Here is a 26937-nt window from a genome sequence, read left to right as displayed (position 1 = left end):
ATGATACCCTCAGTTAACTCCAGTGGCAGTGAGTGGGCAGATTCTGGGCAAAGTGGGCAGCTCAGAAAGTTAATACTGTAATTTTTAATGCCAATGGAGTAACATGTATACCCTTTAAAATAAAGTGTTACCCTGGCTTCTAATTTGAATACATCAATACTCTTTTATATGTTTGGAATGTCTGTTTTTCCAGATCAGCTTAATCTTAAGGTGGGGGGTGAGCTCGTGTTGATGTAGGACAAGTCCACAGTGACTGACCTCATCACAAGCATCATATGGAAGCATGGGAAGAACAAGGATTTTGGTGGTCTGGACATCTATGCTGCCTTCAAAGAGCGTACAACCCTAGACCAGACTACTGGAGAGCTGAGAATCAGTGGATTGATGCAAATAGGCAGTGGAGTTTATTCTGTGGAGTTTAACAGCAGAGCCCCGTTTAGCTATAAAAAAAAGTTTTGCATGTTATTTTGGTGTTAATACGTGTCACATACCAGTTTGCAAACTGTTGAATATTAACCTGTTAGTAGCCCACGTGCCTCACCTTAATAATTTAGTCCCTTTCCCCTTCATAACAGCCTAATGTTCTGACTTGGTGGTGCACATATAGCCTATAGCCTGTTTTAGAGAAATGTCATCATTTAATATTTTAAGAACTTTCATTGTCTGCTTATATGTCCCCTTTATTTATTATATGATTCTGACTTGGTGTACAGGGAGAATATTGTAAGAACAACCATGTTCTGAATTCTGTCGCTGTACATTTCAAAAGTGCTTGTAGGATGACGCTGTGAGTCGAGAAGCAGGTGAAACGTTTAATAAAACAACAAATATGAAACGAGACAGCGAAACAGTGGCGATAATGCATAAACACAGGAACAATACCGACTGAGGAATGAACGTAAGGGAGGGACAGATAAAGGGGAGGTAATAAGGAAGATAATGGCGTCCTGGTGTGAATCATAAGGATCTGCAGGTGCGCTTAATGATGATTCCCAGGACCGATGGTTAGTATTCTGGCGACGACGAACACCAGAGGGGAGGAGCAGGAGTAGACGTGACAGTGCTGAACAAATAGTTATATTGACTACGTCCATCTTAGTTCGCTCATTAATGTCTTCATCAAAATTACGGACTGCCTTTTATCCACTCATCGTTCCCTTATGCCATAGTTTGTACATCTAAATTGTCAGTAGAAACCACATTTGTTTAAGCAAGTCAGCCATATCAGCTATGTTATTTAAAAATGCAGTAAATGAGGCTGAATGAACTGTTTTGCTGTCAGACAAGGCTCCGCTGATAGCCAGGTGTAACAGTGGTAAGGATTCACTCCATGATGTTGAAAAGAAAGCCCTGCTGTTGGGCACCGTTTGTCACTGTTATAGTGCAATTAATGTATTTGTTAGTGTTGTGTTGTGTAGTGGCTTTGCTGGCATGCATCTACCATTTTATATATTTTTTTGCCCCACCAAGATCGCCACTGTTTACAAGACATATAAACTGTCTGTCATCAGTACCTTGTTATATGTGTGTGTTTGTGTGTATATAGTGCTGTGAAAAAGTATTTGCCCCCTTTCTGATTTGCTCTATTTTAACATTTTTTTACACTGAATATTTTTTGATCTTCAACCAAAACATAATATTAGATAAAGGAAACCTGAGTGAACAAATAAAACAACATGTGGATACTTGAGGGTTTTGGCGCATGAGCTGCTCGTTTCAGGTCCTTCCACAACATTTGGTGGTGGTAGTGTGATGGTTTGAGGATGCTTTGCTGTCTCAGCACTTTGACGACTTGCCATCATTGAAAGAACCATGAATTCTGCTCTGTATCAGACCATTCTGAAGGAGAATGTCAGGCCATCTGTCCGTGAGCTGAAGCTGAAATGCAGCTGGGTCATGCAGTAAAACAATGATCCAAAACACACAAGCAAGTCCACATCAGAATGGCTGAAAAGCAACAAATATAAACATTTTGGAATGGCCTAGTCCAGACCTAAGCCCAACAGATGTTGTGCAAGGATCTGAAACTAGGAATTAATGCACCAAAACCCTCAAATTTTGCTGAGTTAAGGCAGTTCTCCATGGAAAAATAGGCCAAAATTCCTCCACAGCAATGTGAGACACTGATCAACAATTACAAGAAGCATTTGGTTGGAGTCATTGCAGCTAAAGGTGGCACAACCAGTTATTGAGTGTAAAGGCAATTACTTTTTTCACACAGGGGCATTGAGTGTTGCAAACTTTGTTTATTAAATCAATTAAATAAGTATCCATATGTTGTGTTACTTGTTTGCTTTGGTTCCCTTTCTAATTTTATATTTTGGTTGAAGATCTAAAAACATTCAGTGTCAAAAGAATATAAAAAAATAGAGAATCAGAAAGGGGGCAAGTACTTTTTCACGGGACTGTATGTGTACATGTGTGTTTGTGTTCATGTGTTTGTACTATGTGTGACAGGAGGCTGCTGAGGGGAGGACGGCTAATGATAATGGCCGGAACGGAGCAAATGCTATGGCATCTAACACCCGGAAACCATGTGTTTGATCTATTTGATACAATTCCACTGTAGCCGTTACCACAAGCCCGACCTTCCCAATTAAGGTGCCACCAACCTCCTGTGGTATGTGCATGTGTGCGCGTGACGTGCACGAAACTGCAGGTTATGTAGTGCCTCACAATAGTGTTGTCACGATACCAGAATGTTGACTTCGATACCAGGTTTAGTATCATGATACTCGATACTAAAACGATACCACATCAAAAAAAGAAGGCATATTCACAGAATGGCACTTGATACAGACAGGTAAACTCAGCTCTTGCTTTGTTCAATCATTGGGCATCTTTTGAGTTCAATATCATTACATTAGAACATTTTTACATCAACATTTTTCAGAGACAGCCATGTATGCATTAATATATCAATCATACAATCAATTTGATTTGATTTTTACCAATGGTAATCATTTATTTGAATGGTAAATCTCTATTGAGAATGCTATTTAGGCTTGGCCTATTCACAATACAGGTGAATGCATAATCAATAGGAGTGTGTACATGCATTGTTATTGAGCTTGTTTTGGCTGATTTCATGGGACTACAGTTGACAATCAATCTGTTTCCCTTCCATTTGGGACTTATTTTATTGAACTGATCAACAACATTTGCATAGAGGGACCTTATTTTAGACAAGTGTCTCTTTAACCAATAATGATGTCATTCAGGAGGCGGCCCATCGGAGCCCTATTCACACACACATTCAGCTTGCTGAGGCAATAGATCATTTTTGGGAGTGATGTGCGAGAGAGAAACAGATTTTTAAGTGAACGAGTCAAGTTTTGGTGGCAATCAGCTTTGAAATCACCATATTTAGCATATTATCACAAACAAAGTACTAGAGTAGTGAATTGATCTTAGCTTCAGCTGTAAGCTAGCAAGGAAAGTTTACAAAGCTGGAAGCTACCGGTATCTTCTTACATTGTGAAGTGTTCTAGCCTGTATGTATGGACATTGTTTTACAAACAGTAATTAACAGTTTCAACATTTCTACATGCCTTGTCCTACTATTCAAGTGTGTTAACTTCTGTGCAGCATGCATAGAGAGCCAACATGATGCAGCACAGACCCCCAATGCAGGCTAAGTGGAGCAGGCACCGTGCGCGGTTAAGGGGGACATCTGCAGCACCGAAAGTAACACAAATTCTAGTGCCGAATCATTTTTCATGTTCTAGTATTGAACAAGTACTTTAAGATTCCGTATACCGTGCAACACTACCTCAAGCATTTTCCTAAATTATTCTTGTGTCTTTCCTCTATTTACAGAGGCAGTCCCCAAACCCACAATCACTTCTTCCTGTAACGCCAACCAAACCTCCTCCACTCTGACCTGTGAAGGTGACACCACTGATGCTGAACCCGTCACATACAGCTGGAAAGTGGGAGAGGGGGCGTGGGAGGACTTAGACAAACAGCTGAATGTCTCTAAGAGCGACACTGGCAAATCAACCAATGGTTACAAGTACATCTGCAAGCTGAATAACGCTGTTAGTGGGGAAGGGGAAGTCAGCTAGCCAGTTGGAGAGGTGTTTGGCCCAGGTGAGTGGACACTCATAAGTGTGTTACAGTCTTATGTATTGATATGTTAGTAACACTGCTAGAGTTGTAGGACATTTTGAATGCTGCACTATGTTGAATTCCTGATTAACTCCTGTCAAAGTATCAATAAAAAAATATATAATTTCAGAGCCTTCCACTATCGGTGCTGTTGTTCCTTTCATTGTCACTGCAATATTAACACTTGTCTGCCTAATGAATAAGTAAGAACAGCACATCTACAGTAACAGAGTACTGTACATGTACATAGTTGTGAAGCACAGATTGACATAACAGCAGCAACAACAGTGAGCTATACCTGTTGTACCTGAAATTTACAGTAGTGTTCAGATGTGCAGGTACTGTATGCAGGTTGTTTATTGGTGCTGTCAGACATGATGTCTTGTTATTGCAGCTTAAACATGTAATTGTGGGTAAAGTCATTCTCCATAGCTGACGGAAAATTAATGCAGACTTGTACTTTAAGAAGTGATAAAATATTAAAAAAATTACTTCCAGATTTGGTTGGTGTGGAAGAAAATAAAAGGTATGATGATTGTCTGGCTCTTCCTGGTTCAACTCTTCATACTCACTGCCTCACCAAAATGTTAGACAATGTGAATTTCATTTAAACGCTTTAAGTGTCTTAATAAAGTCTAACATTTGTGTGTCTTTTTCATTTCAGGATATCCCCAAGACACCCGGATCAACTTTAAAAAAATGTTTTGTGGTGGAATTTATTGTAAGTTTTGCCCTAAATTGACTCTGATCCATATTCAACCTGCTAACAGGGTCCCCAAAGTAATACAAACACAACATTATTCATGTACTTCACTATATTCACAACCTTCCATGCACTGCACACATGCTTCCTCACAGCACAGGACAGTAGTGTTGTTTTTGTTCCATCCCAGAAATCCAGAAGCCTGTTTTAATCTAAGTGTATGTGTGCGAGAGAGAGAGAGTGCATAGCTGTAGTCCTACCACCCAGAATATTTCCAAGTTCTCATCATAACCTTACGCAAGGAACGTCTTTTACTCTGTTTGCTGTAAACAATGTTGATGGATGGTGTAACTTTAGGGATGCAGTCAGCGATCAGATTTCTGTTTCCCCGGATACTGTTTATCACACTGTAGGGGATGTTCCGGTTGCCAACCATGGAGCTTCAGGGGTTCTTTCTGGGGTTGCCATGAATACAGTTTATAGCACTTGTGGTAAATCATGGGTGTTGGGTTGAGCGTGCAGAGATTAACACAGAGACAGGGAGGTTATAGTCAGCAAACACGACTTTACTAGGCAATAAAATAAAATCACGTAGGGCTGGCTCGGTCCTTTTTCTCAGCTTCTGCTCTATGTCGGTCTCTCTGTTCTCCTATTATGTGCTCCTATTATGTGGCCTCCACGGCTGGTTTCACCTAATTACCTCTACTTGGGGCCATGCATGTGTAACCGATGTGAAATGGCTATCTAGTTAGCGGTGGTGCGCGCTAATAGCCTTTCAATCGATGACGTCACTTGCTCTGAGACCTTGAAGTAGTGTTTCCCCTTGCTCTGCCTTTGTGGAGCGATGGGTAACGATGCTTCGTGGGTGACTGTTGTTGATGTGTGCAGAAGGTCCCTGGTTCGCGCCCGGTTTGGGGCGAGGGGACGGACAAAAGTTATACTGTTACATTGGTGCCGTGACCCAGATCACTGGTTGCTGCGGAAAAGGAGGAGGTCGAAAGGGGGGTGAATGTAACTGATGTGAAATGGCTATCTAGTTAGCGGTGGTGCGCGCTAATAGCCTTTCAATCGATGATGTCACTTGCTCTGAGACCTTGAAGTAGTGTTTCCCCTTGCTCAGCAAGGGCCGCAGCCTTTGTGGAGCGATGGGTAACGATGTTTCGTGGGTGACTGTTGTTGATGTGTGCAGAGAGTCCCTGGTTCGCGCGAGGGGAAGGACTAAAGTTATACTGTTACACATGTGGGGGTGCCCAGCCCGTGTACTCCCAGCAGAGGGAGCCAAAGTCGCAGCACATACCTCTCCTCTATCCCCAACCCCCGAGGTAGACCTCCCGGGATACCACACACTGTAGGGGAGAAGTCTTCTGGAGATTACTCCATGAATCAGAGTAATAACAATCAGCCCACTAACACAGGTAGTAACACTAACACACCTTTTACATGGTACTTCTATGGGGACATTTTGACAATGCAGATATGTGGGGATGTTGCCAGGAATGTGTTTCTCATATTATTTGTGGTGGCATTTATTTGAAGAACATGTTTTAGTGACATTTACATACCGTATGAGAAGGTGATTACTAATGTGAGTTTAAAGTTAGCAGTGTGTGGGCTGGCAAATATAAAATGTGTATTATAAGGTTGGCATCTGCAAGGAAGATGTGCTTTAAATGATGTACTTGTGACAAGTATTTGAAATAACCTGCTTGGTTTTGGTTTATCTATGCATTTTTTCACTGTCAAAATGTTGCCCATAGAGGTAACACTGTGGATAAAGATTGTCACTGTCGCCCCTTGCTAGTTTGTACTGTTGAAAAGCCAATTATTTCACAATCTTCTGCTTTACTTGATCTGCTCCAGGGTTGTCAATCAGAACATTTTCATTTCTGAGAACTGTTTCCATCTTGTTTTGTTTGATATTACTGTTACCAGTTTGGAGATGTGGCTTGTTTCAGAATGTCTCAAGACCTTTGCAGGTTTTGTGTCTTTAAGAGCTTATAGCTTAAAGCATTCATCTATTGCAGGGGTAGGCAAACCTGAATTTAGGCAATCACTGAACTGATCAATTAGCTCAGTTGGTCTGGTGTGGTGCCTAGTTGGAACAAAATCCTGCAGTACTCCAGGAACAGGGTTACCTACCCCTCTCTTCACGCAAAAACATCCGCTATCTTCTCCGGCGCCGTCTTGATGATACAGTAGATCTACTGTATCATCAAGACGGCGCCGGAGAAGATAGCGGATATTTTACCTACTCCTAACCGATTGTGTTTTTATGTTCGTTTTTTTGCATTGTTTGTAACTTATTTTTTTAACTTACTTTGTACATAATGATGCTGCTACCGTCTCTTATGACCGAAAATAACTTCTGGACATCAGAACAGCGAATTCTCACCACAAACTGGCAGAAGCTTTTTTTCCCTTTAACGAGCCCAACGTGAACGACATACTGCGAACAGGCCCAAATCCCCATCATTTGCGTGAAGAGACGATGGAGAAAAATAGGACGGAGGTCAGGCTGCCTTCTGAGAATTCGTAGGCGATCGAATAAACCCCCCTGCTTCCATTCAACTAGCTAACGTGCAATTATTGGAAAATAAAATCAACGACCTACGAGGAAGATTAAACTACCAACGGGACATTAAAAACGTTAATACCTTATGCTTCACTGTGTGGCTGTATCGGCAGGATAGAACAGCGGTGTCTGGTAAGACAAGGGGTGGCGGACTATGCATATATGTAAACAACAGCTGGTGCACGATATCTAAGGAAGTCTCAAGGTGTTGCTCGCCTGAGGTAGAGTATCTCATGATAAGCTGTAGACCACACAATCTTCCTAGAGAGTTTTCATCTGTATTTTTCATAGCTGTCTACATACCACCACAGACCGATGCTGGCACTAAAACCGCACTCAATGAGCAGTTGTATTCCACCATAAGGAAACAGGAAAATGCTCATCCAGAGGCGGCGTTCCTAGTGGCCGGGGACTTTAATGCAGGGAAACTTACATCTGTTATACCAAATTTCTATCAGCATGTTAAATGTGCAACCAGACGGAAAAAAAAACTCTAGACCACCTTTACTCCACACACAGAGACGCATACAAAGCTCTCCCTCGCCCTCCATTTGGCAAATCTGACCATAATTCTATCCTCCTGATTCCTGCTTACAAGCAAAAATGAAAGCAGGAAGCACCAGTGACTCGGTCAATACAAAAGTGGTCAGATGAAGCAGATGCTAAACTACAGGACTGTTTTGCTAGCACAGCCTGGAATATGTTCCGGGATTCTTCCTATGGCTTTGAGGAGTACACCACATCAGTCATTGGCTTCATCAATAAGTGCATCGATGCCGTCGTCCCCACAGTGACCGTACGTACATATCCCAATCAGAAGCCATGGATTACAGACAACATCTGCACTGAGCTAAAGGCTAGAGCTTCCGCTTTTTAGGAGCGAGACTCTAACCCGGAAGCTTAAAAGAAATACCGCTATGCCCTCCGACGAACCATCACACAGGCAAAGTGTCAACACAGGACTAAGATCGAATCGTACTACACCGGCTCCGATGCTCTTCGGATGTGGCAGGGCTTGCAAACCATTATAGACTACTAAGGGAAGCACAGCCAAGAGCTGCCCAGTGACACAAGCCTACCAGACGAGCTAAACTATTTATACGCTCGCTTCGAGGCAAATAACACTGAAACATGCATGAGAGCACCAGCTGTTCCAGACGACTGTGCGATGACGCTTTCCGCAGCCGATGTTAGTAAGACCTTTAAAAAAGGTCAACATTCACAAGGCCGCAGAGCCAGACGGATTACCAGGACGCGCACTGCAAGCATGCGCTGACAAACTGGCAAGTGTCTTCACTGACATCTTCAACCTCTCCCTGTCTGAGTCTGTAATACCAACATGTTTTAAGCAGACCACCATAGTCCTTGTGCCCAAGAACACTAAGGTAACCTATCTAAATGACTACCGACCCGTAGCACTCACGTCTGTAGCCATGAAGTGCTTTGAAAGGCTGGTCATGGCTTTTCATCAACACCATTATCCCAGAAACCCTAGACCCACTCCAATTTGCATACAGCCCTAACAGATGCACAGATGATGCAATCTCTATTGCACTCCACACTGCCCTTTCCCACCTGGACAAAAGGAACACCTATGTGAGAATGCTATTCATTGACTACAGCTCAGCGTTCAACATCATAGTACCCTCAATGCTTATCAATAAGCTAAGGACCCTGGGACTAAACACCTCCCTCTGCAACTGGATCCTGGACTTCCTGACGGGCCGCCCACGGGTGGTAAGGGTAGGTAACAACACATCCGCCACGTTGATCCTCAACACAGGGGCCCCTCAGGGGTGCGTGCTCAGTCGCCTCCTGTACTCCCTGTTCACTCATGACTGCACGGCCAGGCACGACTCCAACACCATCATTAAGTTTGCCGATGACACAACAGTGGTAGGCCTGATCACCGACAACAACAAGACAGCCTATAGGGAGGAGGTCAGAGACCTGCCCGTGTGGTGCCAGGACAACAACCTCTCCCTCAACGTAATCAAGACAAAGGAGATGATTGTGGACTACAGGAAAAGGAGGACCCAGCACGCCCCCATTCTCATTGACGGGGCTGTTGTGGACAGGTTGAGAGCTTCAAGTTCCTTGGTGTCCACATCACCAACAAACTAACATGGTCCAAGCACAACACGACAGTCGTGAAGAGGGCACAACAAAACCTATTCCCCCTCAGGAGACCGAAAAGATTTGGCATGGGTCCTCAGATTGCCAAAAGGTTCTACAGCTGCACCATCAAGAGCATCCTGACTGGTTGCATCACTGCCTGGTATGGCAACTGCTCGGCCTCCGACCGCAAGGCACTACAGAGGGTAGTGCGAACGACCCAGGACATCACTGGGGCCAAGCTTCATGCCATCCAGGACCTCTATACCAGGCGGTGTCAGAGGAAGGCCCTAAAAATTGTCAAAGACTCCAGCCCCCCTAGTCATAGACTGTTCTCTCTGCTACTGCACGGCAAGCGGTACCGAAGCGCCAAGTCTAGGTCCAAGAGACTTCTCCCATCATCATTCAAAATTGTCACAACAAAGATGTTTGAGAATGCTAAACTTATCTATTCTCTTGTTACGGATACAAGTATTCTGTGTGTATCCTGTGTATTTATTTTCTCCTTCTCCCCTACTCACAGGTGGCAATCATCATTCCCCAATCAGTCATCAATCAGTCGCTAATCGAAGACACCTGCTCCTTTTCCTTTTCTCTTTTTCCCTTACCCAATCACATTCCCTTTCCCTTGGTTTAAAAACCCTGTCAGTTGTTTTCTCTGGAGCTCGATCTCTTTGTGTAGCAATCTCTCTGTAAATGCCATATGTTTGTAGATCTCTTGTGAGGTTTATAATACATGTCACTTTGTCCCCACCTGTGAGTATTGTTTTTGGTTATGGTGTTTGATTGATGGTGGGAAAAGGGAGTAACCAGACAGGTCGCCCATGGGCATACACTACCCGTAGGTAAACTTTGTTAAATACACTAGTTAGAACTGGGCGGACCACCCACTGTATTTTTGGTTAGTTAGTTAGCTGTTGGTGAAGTAGGCTAGTCTAGCTTAGGGGTGTTTTTGGTTGCTTATTGTTTCTTTCCTTGGGTCCAGCTCAGCCCCTTTTCCTGCCCCCCCCCCCCCCCCCCCCCATTACCGTGTGTTTACTAATAAACCCTGAGTTTGACGGTAGATTTAAGTTGTTGTGGTTATTTGTTCTCACTGTTACGTTTTCACTATAATTTGCCTGAGTTATGTTACGGGTCTCGTTACCATCCCCCCTAGACTGTCGGGCCAAAGGGATTCGTAACACTCTCTTCAGTTAAATCCAGTGATGGAGACAATCAAACCACAGGCAAGTCCTCCAGCTAATTTAAGACGTCATGAAGCAGAAGTAGCATTAGAAGTTAGATGCTCATCTGCATATCTCAGAATATCACAAGAACATAGATTGATTGCTATTTTATTTGAATTCTGTTAATTACTTTCATAAGGAAGTCGCTGTGTAAGTCAATGACACTTGATGGTAAGAAACAGTGCAATTCGATTGGAATTCTGCCACTTAGCATTCTTTTCATTCTTAAAGGGGAATGGAAACATTTTAGGAAGTAAATCTAAGCAGAGATTTTTTCAATCCACTAATACTACACATGTGCATTTAACACAAAAACATTTCTATATTTAGTATTTTGATTGCCGACAAGGTTTATTTGAGCTATGGTCTGTGCCATTTTAAATTTCCATGGTAACGACTGACGCCAGTGTGTCACTGGCAGGCAGTGTTGCCAACTTAGCAACTTTGTCACTATATTTAGCGAGTATTCAGACCCCTCTAGCGACACATTTTCCCAAAAATCGACTAGCGACTTTTTCTGGTGTTATTGGAGACTGATGTGAAAGCACGTATCGTTCTTACTCTTCTCAACGAGCAGCGGGTGCTGCCGTGGGCCCCACCCCCTTCCCAAAGCACTCACAGGCGGCCCAGTCCTCACGCAGCAGTCCCTCCCAGCTGCAGTCAGAGCAGGAGATGTTCACCCCTCCGCGTCCAGACTGCAAATGAATCGCACGTGCGTGAAGCCGCCGCTGGCTTACATTCAGGGCGGGATGTAAATGTAAAATGTTTTGTCTAAAATAAATCACGGCACAAAAATAAATCACTGCAATTGACTCACACAGCCCCAGTCACCTACTCACCTTGTCCACTGTGTGTCCCTCTCTGTGACATAAGCTAAACATCTAGCTTGCTAGCTCATGTCTCACTCTAAACTGTACACTCAAAAATACAGAAAGGAGTGGGAATCAAACCCTGAATTCAAAGGCTGGTTGAAGCCGTTTATTGGAGATGATACACGGGCATACTGCCTGTATTGTAAGGCTGATTTCTACGCCAAACTTAGTGATTTAAAACACATGACAACTCAAAAACATACTCAAAGGGTGTTAGGATTTATGTTTATGCACTATAGCCCGCTACCATATTGTTTGAAGATGAAAATTGTTTTGTTACACACACACACAAACAATACAGATGTGTGTGTGTGTGTATGTGTGTAAAGACTGATCAACAGAGTGACAGGCTATAAAAGCTGTGGTCAATCTGGAGAGGGGAGGGATGCATATCTCCAGGCCAACCAGGGAGGGTAGGACACAATACCATATTAGGAACTGTTTGAGTGTAGAGCATCGGGAGCGGCACAAGACGGATCTAATCTACCCAACGACCAGATGCGGACATCTGAGAGAACGGGACCAGTCTGAGTACCGGCGATAGGCTGAGCAAAGTTTAAACCACGCTCAGCCTCTACTGTGATAGGCCAACAGACGCGTTGGAACTACGTCATCACGGTATAAGAACAGCTGTTTACGTACTTCCTGCCAGTTCTCTGATCTACCCTGCGCGGTGATACAGTGAACCCGTATATACGAAAATTGCATTTGCCATTTATTGTTTGCGTTAATTAAAGAAAGTTAGCAGACCTTGCTTTTTATTTATCCTGATACCGGATTTGATTAACGCAGCGCTCACAAGGGCAAAGCCTTATAAGCCTTATCCACCCAAAACAAGCTGCCATTTATGGTTAAAAAAATTGACTCTGCAAAAAAGGCTGAGGCCACCATGGCATTAGCTATCGCTGAACACTGTTCCATGCTGGCATGTGATCACATTGGAGAAGCATGTAGAGCTGCTTTCTCAGACTCCGCTGCTGGTACCCACTTCAAAGTGCACAGAAATGATTAATGGTGTTCTAGCACCATACTTTCTGAAAAAGTTGGTCACAGATGTGGGTGACCAGCGTTTCAGCCTCCTCCTCGATGAGTCCACGGATGTAAGTGTTTCTAAGTACCTGGGGGTTGTAATAAGGTACTTTAGTGACACCAAGCAGACAATTGTATCAACATTTCTGGGGCTTGTTGAGTTGGAGGGAGGAGATGCCAAATCTATAGTCTGTGCTCTTGTGGCTTTCCTCGAGAAGTGTTGTCTTCAAAAAGAGAAACTCCTGGGGATAGGGACTGACAATGCCTCTGTTATGACGGGGATTAACAATGGGGTCCATAAAGTGCTGAGGGAGGAGTGTGGCCTTAAATATCTGGTTCTTATTAGCTGTGTGTGCCACTGCAGCTTGCTGTAAGTCATGCTTCCAATGACACCATCCCCCGTAGTGTGGAGTACTTGGTACGAGAGACTTATAACTGGTTTTCAGTGTCTCCAAAGCGCAGGGAGGCCTACAAAGCCATATATGAGACCATCAACTGTGGGGAGAAACCTTTACAGATAACCAAGGTGTGGTTCACTTTCTCTGGTCATATAGGAGTAACAACATGAATTTGTGCAGAAATAATACCGTGCAACTCGAGTTTCGCCATCAACTGGAAGATGGTGTCCATTTTGGTCCGTGTCAACAGATGTTATGGATGTAAGATGGCTCGTTGATGCCATCTGTTGGTAAATGTTAATTACTGCAACAGTGTTTTTTTCCCAGTGTGCTTGATATACCCCGGATGTATTTATTTATTTAACGTGCATGTATTGCAATGTGCTGAACAAGACTGGTTACTCGCATCAATGACTGTCTCGTCATTTAACATCCAAACAGCGGAGGAAAGGGAGAGATGGCGCCGACAAAGAGTCCTGCTTCACTTCCAGCTCTTAGGAAACTTTGCAGTATTTCATTTTTTTATGTATTATTTCATAGATTGTTAGCCCAGATATTTTTTTGTGTTATTACATACAGGCGGGAAGAACTATTGGAAATTAGAGCGGCGGTAACTCACCAGCACTCCCAGCATCACGACCATGTTACGGCTGTCCTCGCTGACAGAAGGTGGGGACCAAAACGCAGAGTGGTTAGTGTTCATTCTTTTAATGAAAATCAACAAAACACTTCAAAATACAAAAACAACCAACGTGACAAAACCGAAACCGTCCTGTGTGGCAACAACACCTCCACAGGAACAAACACCCACAAAACACAAGTGAAACCCTGGCTGCCTAAGTATGATTCTCAATCAGGGACAACGATTGACAGCTGTCTCTGATTGAGAATCATACCAGGCCGAACACAAAATCCCAACATAGAAAATCAACCATAGACAACCCACCCAACTCACGCCCTGACCAACTAAAATAAATACAAAACAAAGGAAAACAGGTCAGGAACGTGACAGACCAGGAATACGACTTTGGTCGCACCCCCCAGGGCAATTGAACTGATTCCAGAAGCCGACCCAAAACAACTCCGGCGAAGGAGAGGTACTCTGAGTAGTCTTCTCGTCCGAATTAGGAGGCGCGCACACCACCCTCCACTTCCGAGTATATTACTCGCTGATGTTCAGTCTCTGGATAATAAAGTTGACGAGCTCAGGCGAGAGTATCTTTCCAGAGAGACATCAGGGATTGTAACATACTCTGTTTCACGGAAACATGGCTCTCTCGGGATACACTGTCTAAGTTGGTCCAGCCAGACGGGTTCTCAGTACATCACGCAGACAGGAATAAATGTTTCTCCGGCAAGAAGAATGGAAGGTGTGTATGTTTCATGATCAACGAATCATGGTGTAATTGTGATAACACACAGGAACTCAAGTCCTTTTCTTCACCTGACCTACAATACCTCACCATCAAATCCGTCCATTTCTCTCCCAAGAGAATTTTCTTTGGTTATAGTCACGGCCGTGTATATCTCCCCTCAAGCCGATACCACGACGTCCCTCAAAGAACTTCACTGGACTTTATGCAAACTGGAAACCACATATCCTGAGGCTGCATTTATTATAGCTGAGGATTGTAACTAAACAAATGTGAGGAAAAGGATGGATAAATTCAATCAACACATTGACTGTAGTACTCACGCTGCTAAGACCCTCAACCACTGTTACTCCAACTTCCGGGAGGCCTTCAAGACCCTCCACCACCCTCCTTTTGGCAAATCTGACAACGACTCCATTTTGCTCCACCCTTCCTATAGGCAGAACTCAAAAAGGAAATACCTATGCTGAGGACTATTCAACGCTGGTCTGACCAATCGGAACACGCTTCAAGATTGTTCTGATCACGCGGACTGGGATATTTTCCGTTAACGTCAGAAAATAGACGTATACACTGATACGGTGACTGAGTTTATCAGGAAGTGTATAGGAGATGTTGTACCCACTGTGACTATTAAAACCAACCCTAACCAGAAACCGTGGCTAGATGGCAGCATTCGTGCAAAACTGAAAGCGTGAACTACCGCATTTAACCATGACTGGGAATATGGCAGAATACAAACAATGTAGCTATTCCCTCTGCAAGGCAATCAAACAGGCAAAACGTCAGTATAGAGACAAAGTGGAGTCACAATTCAACAGCTCAGACACGAGACGTATGTGGCAGGGTCTACAGACAATCACAGACTACAAAAAGAAAACCAGCCATGTCGTGGACACCAACGTCTTGCTTCTGGATAAGCTAAACACCTTCTTAGCCCGCTTTGAAGATAACACAGTGCCAACGACGCAGCCTGCTACCAAGGACTGTGGGCTCTCCTTCTCTGTGGCCAACGTGAGTAAGACATTAAGAGTGTTAACCCCCGCAAGGCGGCCGACCCAGACAGCGTCCCTAGCCGCCTCCTCAGAGCATGCACATACCAGGTGGCTGGTGTGTTACGGACATATTCAATCTCTCCCTATCCCAGTCTGCTGTGCCTACATGCTTAAAGATGGCCAACATTGTTCCTGTACCCAAGAAAGCGAAGGTAACTGAACTAAATGACTATCGACCCGTAGCACTTACTTCTGTCATCATGAAGTGCTTTGAGAGACTAGTCCAGGATCATATCACCTCCACTTTACCTGTCACCCTAGACCCACTTCAATTTGCTTACCGCCCCAATAGATCTACAGACGATGCAATCGCCATCACACTGCACACTGCTCTATCCCATCTGGACAAGAGGAATACATGTGTAAGAATGCTGTTCATTTATAGCTCAGCATTCAACACCTTCCAAGCTCAACATTAAGCTTGAGGCCCTGGGTCTGAACACCGCTCTGTGCAACTGGGTCCTGGACTTTCTGACAGGCTGCCCCCAGGTGGTGAAGGTCGGAAATAACACCTCCACTTCACTGATCCTCGACATGGGGCCCCACATGGGTGCATGCTAAGCCCCCTCCTGTACTCCCTGTTCACCCATGACTGCGTGGCCAAGCACAGCTCCAAATCAATCATCAAGTTTGCAGACGACACAAAAGTAGTGGGCTTGATTACCAACAATGACGAGACTGCCTACAGAGGGCTCTGGAAGTGAGGGCTCTGGAAGTGTGGTGCCAGGAAAATAACATCTCACTCAACATCAACAAAACAAAGGAGATGATCGTGGACTTCAGGAAATAGCAGAGGGAGCACACCCCCATCCACATCGACGGGACCTCAGGAGGCTGAAGAAATTTGGCTTGGCACCTAAAACCCTCACAAACTTTTACAGATGCACAATTGAGAGCATCCTGTCAGGCTGTATCACCACTCGGTACGGCAACTGCACCACCCGCCACCGCAGGGCTCAGTAGAGGATGGTGCGGTATGCCCAACGAATCACCGGCGTCAAACTACCTGCCCTCCAGGACAAGTACAGCACCCGACGTCACAGGACGGCCAAAAAGATCATCAAGGACATCAACCACCTAAGCCACTGCCTGTTCACCCCTCTATCGTCCAGAAGGCGAGGTCAGTACAGGTGGATCAAAGCTGGGACTGAGAGATAGAAGCTGTTTTCCAATCTCAAGGCCATCAATCTCAAGGCCGACTGCTAAATAGCCATCGCTAGAACATAGAGGCTGCTGCCTATATTCATAGACTTGTAACCACTGGCCACTTTAATAAATGGAACACTAGTCACTTTAATAATGTTTACATATCTTGCATTACTCATCTCATATGTATATACTCTATTCTATACTATTCTACTGTATTTTAGTCTATGCCGCTCTGACATTACTCATCCATATATTTATATATTCTAATTACGTTCCTTTACTTAGATTTGTGTGTATTGGTATATGTTGTGAAATTGTTAGATATTAAAATTTGATTTGATTTTAAATCCAACATATTGTTTTCAATCGAGTGGCTCAACAGGCAAGTTGAAGTTTGTCTTTTACATCATGTCATGTCTGCTAGGTAGGCAGGCTAAAGACATAGCCACAGTGAGTCAACATACTACACAACTGTTTTGTTGTCTGTAGATGCAAACAAACTAGCACAATTACTTCTAAGAAAAGGCTCACTTTTGAGCGTCTTTTTCACGGAAACGATACTCTGCGCAGTTTCATCAGGTTGGTTATTCTGTTGCACAGGCTGTTGTTTGGGTGGCGAAAAACTCTTCTTTTAAAGATACACTCGTGTTTACTACAACTTACTGGTCTGTTATGTGTGCTGATTACAAACAAGGATATCACAAGTCAATAAAACATCATGTTTGAAAACTGCTTGTAAATAATAAGCCATGTTCGCACAAGTAGGCTACGTTTTCAATATCGACCGCACCCCATAACTGTAATATGTGACTGCAGAAGGCCTATTTGCAGGTCCATATAATGATGGTACATTTTAGCTGTGTGTGTGTGTGTGTGTGGGTGGCTTTAGCATAAGAAATAGGGGGTTTCCAGCGTTGGGTAGGTTACGTTGTAATCAGTTACTCCTCAACCCTTGGGTTTCCACTTCTGCCTCCCAATGATGACATATTATAGGACTATTGTAATGGCAAGCAGAGAGATTTTAACAGCTTAAACTGTATGTGGTAACCCTCACTTATCCCCTTTATTTTGGCATCAGTTTATTTTAATGGGCTGTACATAAACCACACATAACATAATTCCCACATACGAATTACATGACACGTTTAAAAGTACATGTTCGTCACTTCCTCTTGAACTTGCAACTTGCAGACGTGTTGCTGTGCGTTTTGTCGCCAACCTTACTTTGCTACCTGACAACGTTACGGTTTTTACTTTTTAATTACCGTTTATATTTTTAGTTTTTCCCTCAACTTTTTTTTTTTCATTCAACTTTTTCACCCCGGACGCTTTATCTGGACATGGTTCGTCAGCACCTTCAACAGCCGGAGCTAAGTAGTAACATTAACATGGTGCCTTCTAATTGCAGTCGCTGTACTCATAATATACAAGAGAACAATCGCCTTACGGCGAGGATAGCCGTGCTGCAAGCCCAGCTTCAGACACAATCGTTAGGCAAGGGTCATTTCAGTGTAGGAAAGGATGAAAAAGCGTCTGTGCCACCAGTAAGTACAGATAGTAGTATAAATCCCTTCGCACAGTCCCCGCAGCCGGACAATTTTCTCATGGCTTCTGGAAGGAAATGCTGTAGGAATGCTCAACCGGTGTCGCTCATTCAGCCGAAAGAAACTTTCAACCGGTTTTCCCCATTAAGCAGCGAGTCAGTCTGAGGCCCGAGCCTTCTCTTGTCTCTACTCCTCCCGTTACGGGGTCTGAGGGGTCGAAGCTTCCCACCATTAGCTCTGACAAATTGAAAACCCTAGTCATTGGCGACTCCATTACCCGCAGTATTAGACTTAAAACAAATCATCCAGCGATCATACACTGTTTACCAGAGGGCAGGGCTACTGACGTTAAGGCTAATCTGAAGATGGTGCTGTCTAAAGCTAAAACTGGCGAGTGTAGAGAGTATAGAGATATTGTTATCCACGTCGGCACCAACGATGTTAGGATGAAACAGTCAGAGGTCACCAGCGCAACATAGCTTCAGCGTGTAAATCAGCTAGAAAGATGTGTCGGCATCGAGTAATTGTCTCTGGCCCCCTCCCAGTTAGGGGGAGTGATGAGCTCTACAGCAGAGTCTCACAACTCAATCGCTGGTTGAAAACTGTTTTCTGCCCCTCCCAAAAGATAGAATTTGTAGATAATTGGCCCTCTTTCTGGGACTCACCCACAAACAGGACCAAGCCTGGCCTGCTGAGGAGTGACGGACTCCATCCTAGCTGGTGGGGTGCTCTCATCTTATCTACCAACATAGACAGGGCTCTAACTCCTCTAGTTCCACAATGAAATAGGGTGCAGGCCAGGCTGCAGCCTGTTAGCCAACATGCCAGCTTAGTGGAGTCTGCCACTAGCATAGTCAGTGTAGTCAGCTCAGCTATCCCCATTGAGACTGTGTCTGTGCCTCGACCTAGGTTGGGCAAAACTAAACATGGCGGTGTTCGCCTTAGCAATCTCACTAGGATAAAGACCTCCTCCATTCCTGGAAAAGTCCACAGACCCGCTCCAAAAGGCATCATCGACTCAGTGGGTTTTGTCCAACATGTCTCTGGACCTACTCACTGCCACAGTCATAACTCTGGACCTAGTTTTGTCCCATGGAATAAATGTTGTAGATCTTAATGTTTTTCCTCATAATCCTGGACTATCGGACCACCATTTTATTACGTTTGCAATCGCAACAAATAATCTGCTCAGACGCCAACCAAGGAGCATCAAAAGTCGTGCTATAAATTCTCAGACAACAGAAATATTCCTTGATGCCCTTCCAGACTCCTTCTGCCTACCCAAGGACGTCAGAGGACAAAAATCAGTTAACCACCTAACTGAGGAACTCAATTTAACCTTGCGCAATACCCTAGATGCAGTTGCACCCCTAAAAACTAAAAACATTTGTCATAAGAAACTAGCTCCCTGGTATACAGAAAATACCCGAGCTCTGAAGCAAGCTTCCAGAAAATTGGAACGGAAATGGCGCCACACCAAACTGGAAGTTTTCCGACTAGGTTGGAAATACAGTACCGTGCAGTATCGAAGAGCCCTCACTGCTGCTCGATCATCCTATTTTTCCAACTTAATTGAGGAAAATAAGAACAATCCAAAATGTATTTTTGATACTGTCGCAAAGCTAACTAAAAAGCAGCATTCCCCAAGTGAGGATGGCTTTCACTTCAGCAGTAATAAATTCATGAACTTCTTTGAGGAAAAGATCATGATCATTAGAAAGCAAATTACGGACTCCTCTTTAAATCTGCGTATTCCTCCAAAGCTCAGCTGTCCTGAGTCTGCACAACTCTGCCAGGACCTAGGATCAAGAGAGACTCTTAAGTGTTTTAGTATTATATCTCTTGACACAATGATGAAAATAATCATGGCCTCTAAACCTTCAAGCTGCATACTAAAAGTGGCAGTAATAAAGCCTCTCTTGAAAAAGCCAAACCTTGACCCAGAAAATATAAAAAACTATCGGCCTATATCGAATCTTCCGTTCCTCTCAAAAATTTTAGAAAAAGCTGTTGCGCAGCAACTCACTGCCTTCCTGAAGACAAACAATGTATACGAAACGCTTCAGTCTGGTATTAGACCCCATCATAGCACTGAGACTGCACTTGTGAAGGTGGTAAATGACCTTTTAATGGCGTCAGACCGAGGCTCTGCATCTGTCCTCGTGCTACTAGACCTTAGTGCTGCCTTTGATACCATCGATCACCACATTCTTTTGGAGAGATTGGAAACCCAAATTGGTCTACGCGGACAAGTTCTGGCCTGGTTTAGATCTTATCTGTCGGAAAGATATCAGTTTGTCTCTGTGAATGGTTTGTCCTCTGACAAATCAACTGTACATTTCGGTGTTCCTCAAGGTTCCGTTTTAGGACCACTATTGTTTTCACTATATATTTTACCTCTTGGGGATGTCATTCGAAAACATAATGTTAACTTTCACTGCTATGCGGATGACACACAGCTGTACATTTCAATGAAACATGGTGAAGCTCCAAAATTGCCCTCGCTAGAAGCCTGTGTTTCAGACATAAGGAAGTGGATGGCTGAAAACTGTCTACTTTTAAACTCGGACAAAACAGAGATGCTTGTTCTAGGTCCCAAGAAACAAATGGATCTTCTGTTGAATCTGACAATTCATCTTGATGGTTGTACAGTCGTCTCAAATAAAACTGTGAAGGACCTCTGTGTTACTCTGGACCCTGATCTCTCTTTTGATGACCATATCAAGACTGTTTCAAGGACAGCTTTTTTCCATCTACGTAACATTGCAAAAATCTGAAATTTTCTGTCCAAAAATGATGCAGAAAAATGTATCCATGCTTTTGTTACTTCTAGGTTAGACTACTGCAATGCTCTACTTTCCGGCTACCCGGATAAAGCACTAAATAAACTTCAGTTAGTGCTAAATACGGCTGCTAGAATCCTGACTAGAACCAAAAAATGTGATCATATTACTCCAGTGCTGTAACGGCAGTCTAAGTCGTCCTCCTCCTCAGACGAGGAGAGGCGAGAAGGATCAGAGGACCAATACGCAGCGTGGTAATTTTCCATAATGAATTTAATCAACACAAAACAATACACTATACAAAATAACAAAAGAACATACCGTCACAGTCCTAGCTGGTGCAGAACACAAACACAGAGACAGGAAATAACCACCCACAATCCCCAACACAAAACAAGCCACCTATATATGATTCTCAATCAGGGACAACGATTGACAGCTGTCTCTGATTGAGAACCATATCAGGCTGAACATAGAAACAGACGAACTAGACACACAACATAGAATTCCCACCCAGCTCACGTCCTGACCAACACTAAACAAGCAAAACACATAAGAACTCTGGTCAGGACGTTACAGTACCCCCCCCCTGAGGTGCGGACTCCGAACGCACCCCTAAAACTCAAGGGGAGGGTCTGGGTGGGCATCTGTCCGCGGTGGCGGCTCCGGCGGTGGACGAGGACACCACTCCACCACTGTCTTTGTCCCCCTCCTTAGCGTCCTTTGAGTGGCGACCCTCGCCCACGACCTTGGTCTAAGAATCCTCCCCAAGGCCCCCACATGATTTAGGAGGTAGCTCAGGACAGAGAGGTAGCTCAGGACAGAGAGGTAGCTCAGGACAGAGAGGTAGCTCAGGACAGAGAGGTAGCTCAGGACAGAAAGGTAGCTCAGGACAGAGGGGCAACTCCGGACAGAGAGGCAGCTCAGGACGAATGGCAGCTCCGGACTGAATGGCAGCTCCGGACTGAGTGGCAGCTCCGGACTGAGTGGCAGCTCCGGACTGAGTGGCAGCTCATGACTGAGTGGCAGCTCATGACTGAGTGGCAGCTCATGACTGGAGGGCAGCTCATGACTGTAGGGCAGCTCATGACTGGAGGGCAGCTCATGACTGGAGGGCAGCTCATGACTGGAGGGCAGCTCATGACTGGAAGGCAGCTCATGACTGAAAGGCAGCTCATGACTGGAAGGCAGCTCATGACTGGAAGGCAGCTCATGACTGGAGGGCAGCTCATGACTGGAGGGCAGCTCATGACTGGAGGGCAGCTCATGACTGGAGGGCAGCTCATGACTGGAGGACACCTCATGACTGGAGGACAGCTCATGACTGGCTGGCGGCTCTGGCAGCTCCTGACTGGCTGGCGGCTCTGGCAGCTCCTGACTGGCTGGCGGCTCTGGCAGCTCCTGACTGGCTGGCGGCTCTGGCAGCTCCTGACTGACGGACGGCTCTAGCGGCTCCTGACTGACGGACGGCTCTAATGGCTCGGGACAGACGGGCGGCTCTAATGGCTCGTGGCAGACGGATGGCTCAGATGGCGCTGGGCAGACAGATGGCTCAGACGGCGCTGGGCAGACGGATGGCTCAGACGGCGCTGGGCAGACGGATGGCTCAGACGGCGCTGGGCAGACGGATGGCTCAGACGGCGCTGGGCAGACGGATGGCTCAGACGGCACTGGGCAGACAGATGGCTCAGACGGCGCTGGGCAGACGGATGGCTCAGACGGCGCTGGGCAGACGGATGGCTCAGACGGCGCTGGGCAGACGGATGGCTCAGACGGCGCTGGGCAGACAGGCAGCTCAGACGGTGCTGGGCAGACGAGCAGTGCAGGCAGCTCAGACGGCGCTGGGGAGACGAGCAGTGCAGGCAGCTCAGACGGCGCTGGGCAGACGAGCAGTACAGGCGGCGTTGGGCAGACGGCCGACTCTGACTTGCTGAGACGCACAGTAGGCCTGGTGCGTGGTGCCGGAACTGGTGGTACCGGACTGGAGACACGCACCTCAAGGCTAGTGCAGGGAGCAGGAACAGGGCACACTGGACTCTCGATGCGCACTATAGGCCTGGTGCGTGGTACCGGAACTGGAGGTACCGGGCTGAGGGCATGCACCTCAGGGCGAGTGCGGGGAGAAGGAACAGTGCGTACAGGGCTCTGGAGACGCACAGGAGGCTTGGTGCGTGGTGCGTGGTGCCGGAACTGGAGGTACTGAGCTGGAGACACGCACCACAGGGAGAGTGCGTGGAGGAGGAACAGGGCTCTGGAGACGCACTGGAAGCCTGGTGCGTGGTGTAGGCACTGGTGGTACTGGGCTGGGGCGGGAAAGTAGCGCCGGATATACCGGACCGTGCAGGCGTACTGGCTCCCTTGAGCACTGAGCCTGCCCAACCTTACCTGGTTGCATGCTCCCCGTAGCCCGTCCAGTGCGGGGAGGTGGAATAACCCGCACTGGGCTGTGTTGGCGAACCGGGGACACCATGCGTAAGGCTGGTGCCATGTACACCGGCCCGAGGAGACGTACTGGAGGCCAGATATGTAGAGCCGGCTTCATGGCACTTGGCTCAATGCTCAATCTAGCCCGCCCAGTGCGGGGAGGTGGAATAACCCGCACCGGGCTATGCACCCGTACAGGAGACACCGTGCGCTCTTCCGCATAACACGGTGTCTACCCGTACTCCTGCTCTCCACGGTAAGCATGGGAAGTGGGCGCAGGTTGCCCTCGCCACACTACCCTTTAGCCCCCCCCCCCCAAGAAATTTTTTGGGTTTCTTCACGGGCTTCCAGCCCCGCTTCCGTGCTGCCTCCTCAGACCACCGCTCCTGGGCTTTAGCTGCCTCCATCTCTTCCCGAGAGCGGCGATATTCTCCAACCTTAGCCCAGGGTCCTTCTCCGTTAAATATTTGCTCCCATGACCATTCCTCCTGGTACCGCTGCTGCTGTCGCTGCTGCCCGTTGCCACGCTGCTTGATCCTTGTTTGGTGGGTGGTTCTGTAACGGCAGTCTAAGTCGTCCTCCTCCTCAGACGAGGAGAGGCGAGAAGGATCAGAGGACCAATACGCAGCTTGGTAATTTTCCATAATGAATTTAATCAACACAAAACAATACACTATACAAAATAACAAAAGAACATACCGTCACAGTCCTAGCTGGTGCAGAACACAAACACAGAGACAGGAAATAACCACCCACAATCCCCAACACAAAACAAGCCACCTATATATGATTCTCAATCAGGGACAACGATTGACAGCTGTCTCTGATTGAGAACCATATCAGGCTGAACATAGAAACAGACGAACTAGACACACAACATAGAATTCCCACCCAGCTCACGTCCTGACCAACACTAAACAAGCAAAACACATAAGAACTCTGGTCAGGACGTTACAAGTGCTAGCCTCCCTACACTGGCTTCCTGTTAAGGCAAGGGCTGATTTCAAGGTTTTACTGTTAACCTACAAAGCGTTACATGGGCTTGCTCCTACCTATCTTTCCGAGTTGGTCCTGCCGTACATACCCACACGTACGCTACGGTCACAAGACGCAGGCCTCCTAATTGTTCCTAGAATTTCTAAGCAAACAGCTGGAGGCAGGGCTTTCTCCTATAGATCTCCATTTTTATGGAATGGTCTGCCTACCCATGTGAGAGACGCAGACTCGGTCTCAACCTTTAAGTCTTTATTGAAGACTCATCTCTTCAGTAGGTCCTATGATTGAGTGTAGTCTGGCCCAGGAGTGTGAAGGTGAACGGAAATGCTCTGGAGCAACGAACTGCCCTTGCTGTCTCTGCCTGGCCGGTTCCCCTCTCTCCACTGGGATTCTCTGCCTCTAACCCTATTACAGGGGCTGAGTCACTGGCTTACTGGTGCTCTTTCATGCCGTCTCCAGGAGGGGTGCTGAGTGGGTTGAGTGGGTTGAGTCACTGACGTGATCTTCTTGTCTGGGTTGGCGCCCCCCCCCTTGGGTTGTGCCGTGGCGGAGATCTTTGTGGGCTATACTCGGCCTTGTCTCAGGATGGTAAGTTGGTGGTTGAAGGTATCCCTCTAGTGGTGTGGGGGCTGTGCCTTGGCAAAGTGGGTGGGGTTATATCCTTCCTGTTTGGCCCTGTCCGGGGGTATCATCGGATGGGGCCACAGTGTCTCCTGACCCCTCCTGTCTCAGCCTCTAGTATTTATGCTGCATTAGTTTATGTGTCAGGGGGCTAGGGTCAGTTTGTTATATCTGGAGTACTTCTCCTGTCTTATCCGGTGTCCTGTGTGAATTTAAGTATGCTCTCTCTAATTCTCTCTTTCTCTCTCTCTCTCTCGGAAGACCTGAGCCCTAGGACCATGCCTCAGGACGACCTGACATGATGACTCCTTGCTGTCCCCAGTCCACCTGGCCGTGCTGCTGTTCCAGTTTCAACTGTTCTGCCTGCGGCTATGGAACCCTGACCTGTTCACCGGACGTGCTACCTGTCCCAGACCTGCTGTTTTCAACTCTCTAGAGACCGCAGGAGCGGTAGAGATACTCTTAATGATCAGCTATGAAAAGCCAACTGACATTTACTCCTGAGGTGCTGCACCCTCAACAACTACTGTGATTATTATTATTTGACCATGCTGGTCATTTATGAACATTTGAACATCTTGGCCATGTTCTGTTATAATCTCCACCCGGCACAGCCAGAAGAGGACTGGCCACCCCTCATAGCCTGGTTCCTCTCTAGGTTTCTTCCTAGATTTTGGCATTTCTAGGGAGTTTTTCCTAGCCACCGTGCTTCTACACCTGCATTGCTTGCTGTTTGGGGTTTTAGGCTGGGTTTCTGTACAGCACTTTGAGATATCAGCTGATGTACGAAGGGCTATATAAATAAATTTGATTTGATGTAAATTGACAACTGTTATTATGGTTATTGTGGTTAATTAATATGTATCACGTTCAATGGCTATGTAGGCCCATTTAGAGTGTTAACCTCTAACCTGGACACAAGCCACTAGTTCACTTTCACCTGTATGATGTCTGGTTTTCCAGATTAACAGCTCCACAGAAAAGTGGGAGAGTTTCTTGTTTTGACTCCACTATACCTGACCCCATCACATGCATCCTATGGAAGCATGGGAAGAACAAGGCAGCAGACTTGGACAAGGATTTTGGTCTGTACACCTATGGTGGCTTCGAAAGCGGCACAACCCTGGACCAGGCTACTGGAGAGCTGAGAATCACCGGCTTGATGAAATCAGACAATGGAGTTTATTATATGGAGTTCAACAGCATACTGCTTGACAAGACATATACACTATCTTATCAGTAAGCGTGTGTGTATGTGTGTACGGTATGTGTGTCTGTGTGCATGTTGGTTCCTTTGCTTGCGGTATTGCTGTGTGTGTGTGTGTGTGTGTGTGTGTGTGTGTGTGTGTGTGTGTGTGTGTGTGTGTGTGTGTGTGTGTGTGTGTGTGTGTGTGTGTGTGTGTGTGTGTGTGTGTGTGTGCGTGCGTGTGTGTGTGCTTCACAAGCATGTTTCCCTACTTTGTCTTTGTCTCTCTCCTGGATTTACAGTCCCTAAACCCACAATCACTTCTTCCTGTAACTCCAACAAAACCTGTTTTTAAACGCAGCCTAATAGAGATTAAAAGAGAGAAACAGAGAACACAAACAGATTGTAAAGAAAGAGCGAGCGAAAGTGAGAGTGTGTGTGCACCACCACGTGTTCTCCGCTACATACTCCATTTCCATCCACAGACACAGTATCACAACCTGAAGTCACCTGTGAATTGAACGATACCGTGCCAACTATTCGCTGCAGTGCCAAGGGTCCGCTGTTGGTCTTGGCCTGACCACCAGGGGGAGATGTGGAGCCAGGAGCAGAGTGGACAGCACTACAACACCACATCCCCAGAGTCAGACAGCTACAGCTGTAAGGCCAGAAACCCAGTCAGTGAGAAGACACAGACCTACAACAGCAACGACTGAAAGGCCACAGCTTAACAAAATAGATAGTATAAGCAGATATGGTGACATCAACAAAATATGTTTTT

The 26937-nt window shown here is 45.9% G+C and overlaps 1 pseudogene; it reads left to right on the top strand.

Annotated features, from left to right (window-relative positions):
* On the top strand, positions 1-26872 carry LOC120033269 (annotated as a pseudogene).
* The last annotated feature ends 65 nt before the right edge of the window (positions 26873-26937 follow it).

This window comes from Salvelinus namaycush, chromosome 40 (assembly GCF_016432855.1).
Source record: "Salvelinus namaycush isolate Seneca chromosome 40, SaNama_1.0, whole genome shotgun sequence".
Classification (NCBI taxonomy): Eukaryota; Metazoa; Chordata; class Actinopteri; order Salmoniformes; family Salmonidae; genus Salvelinus; species Salvelinus namaycush.
Note: the sequence above shows the minus strand (reverse complement) of the source record. Positions and strands in the feature narration are given on the sequence as shown.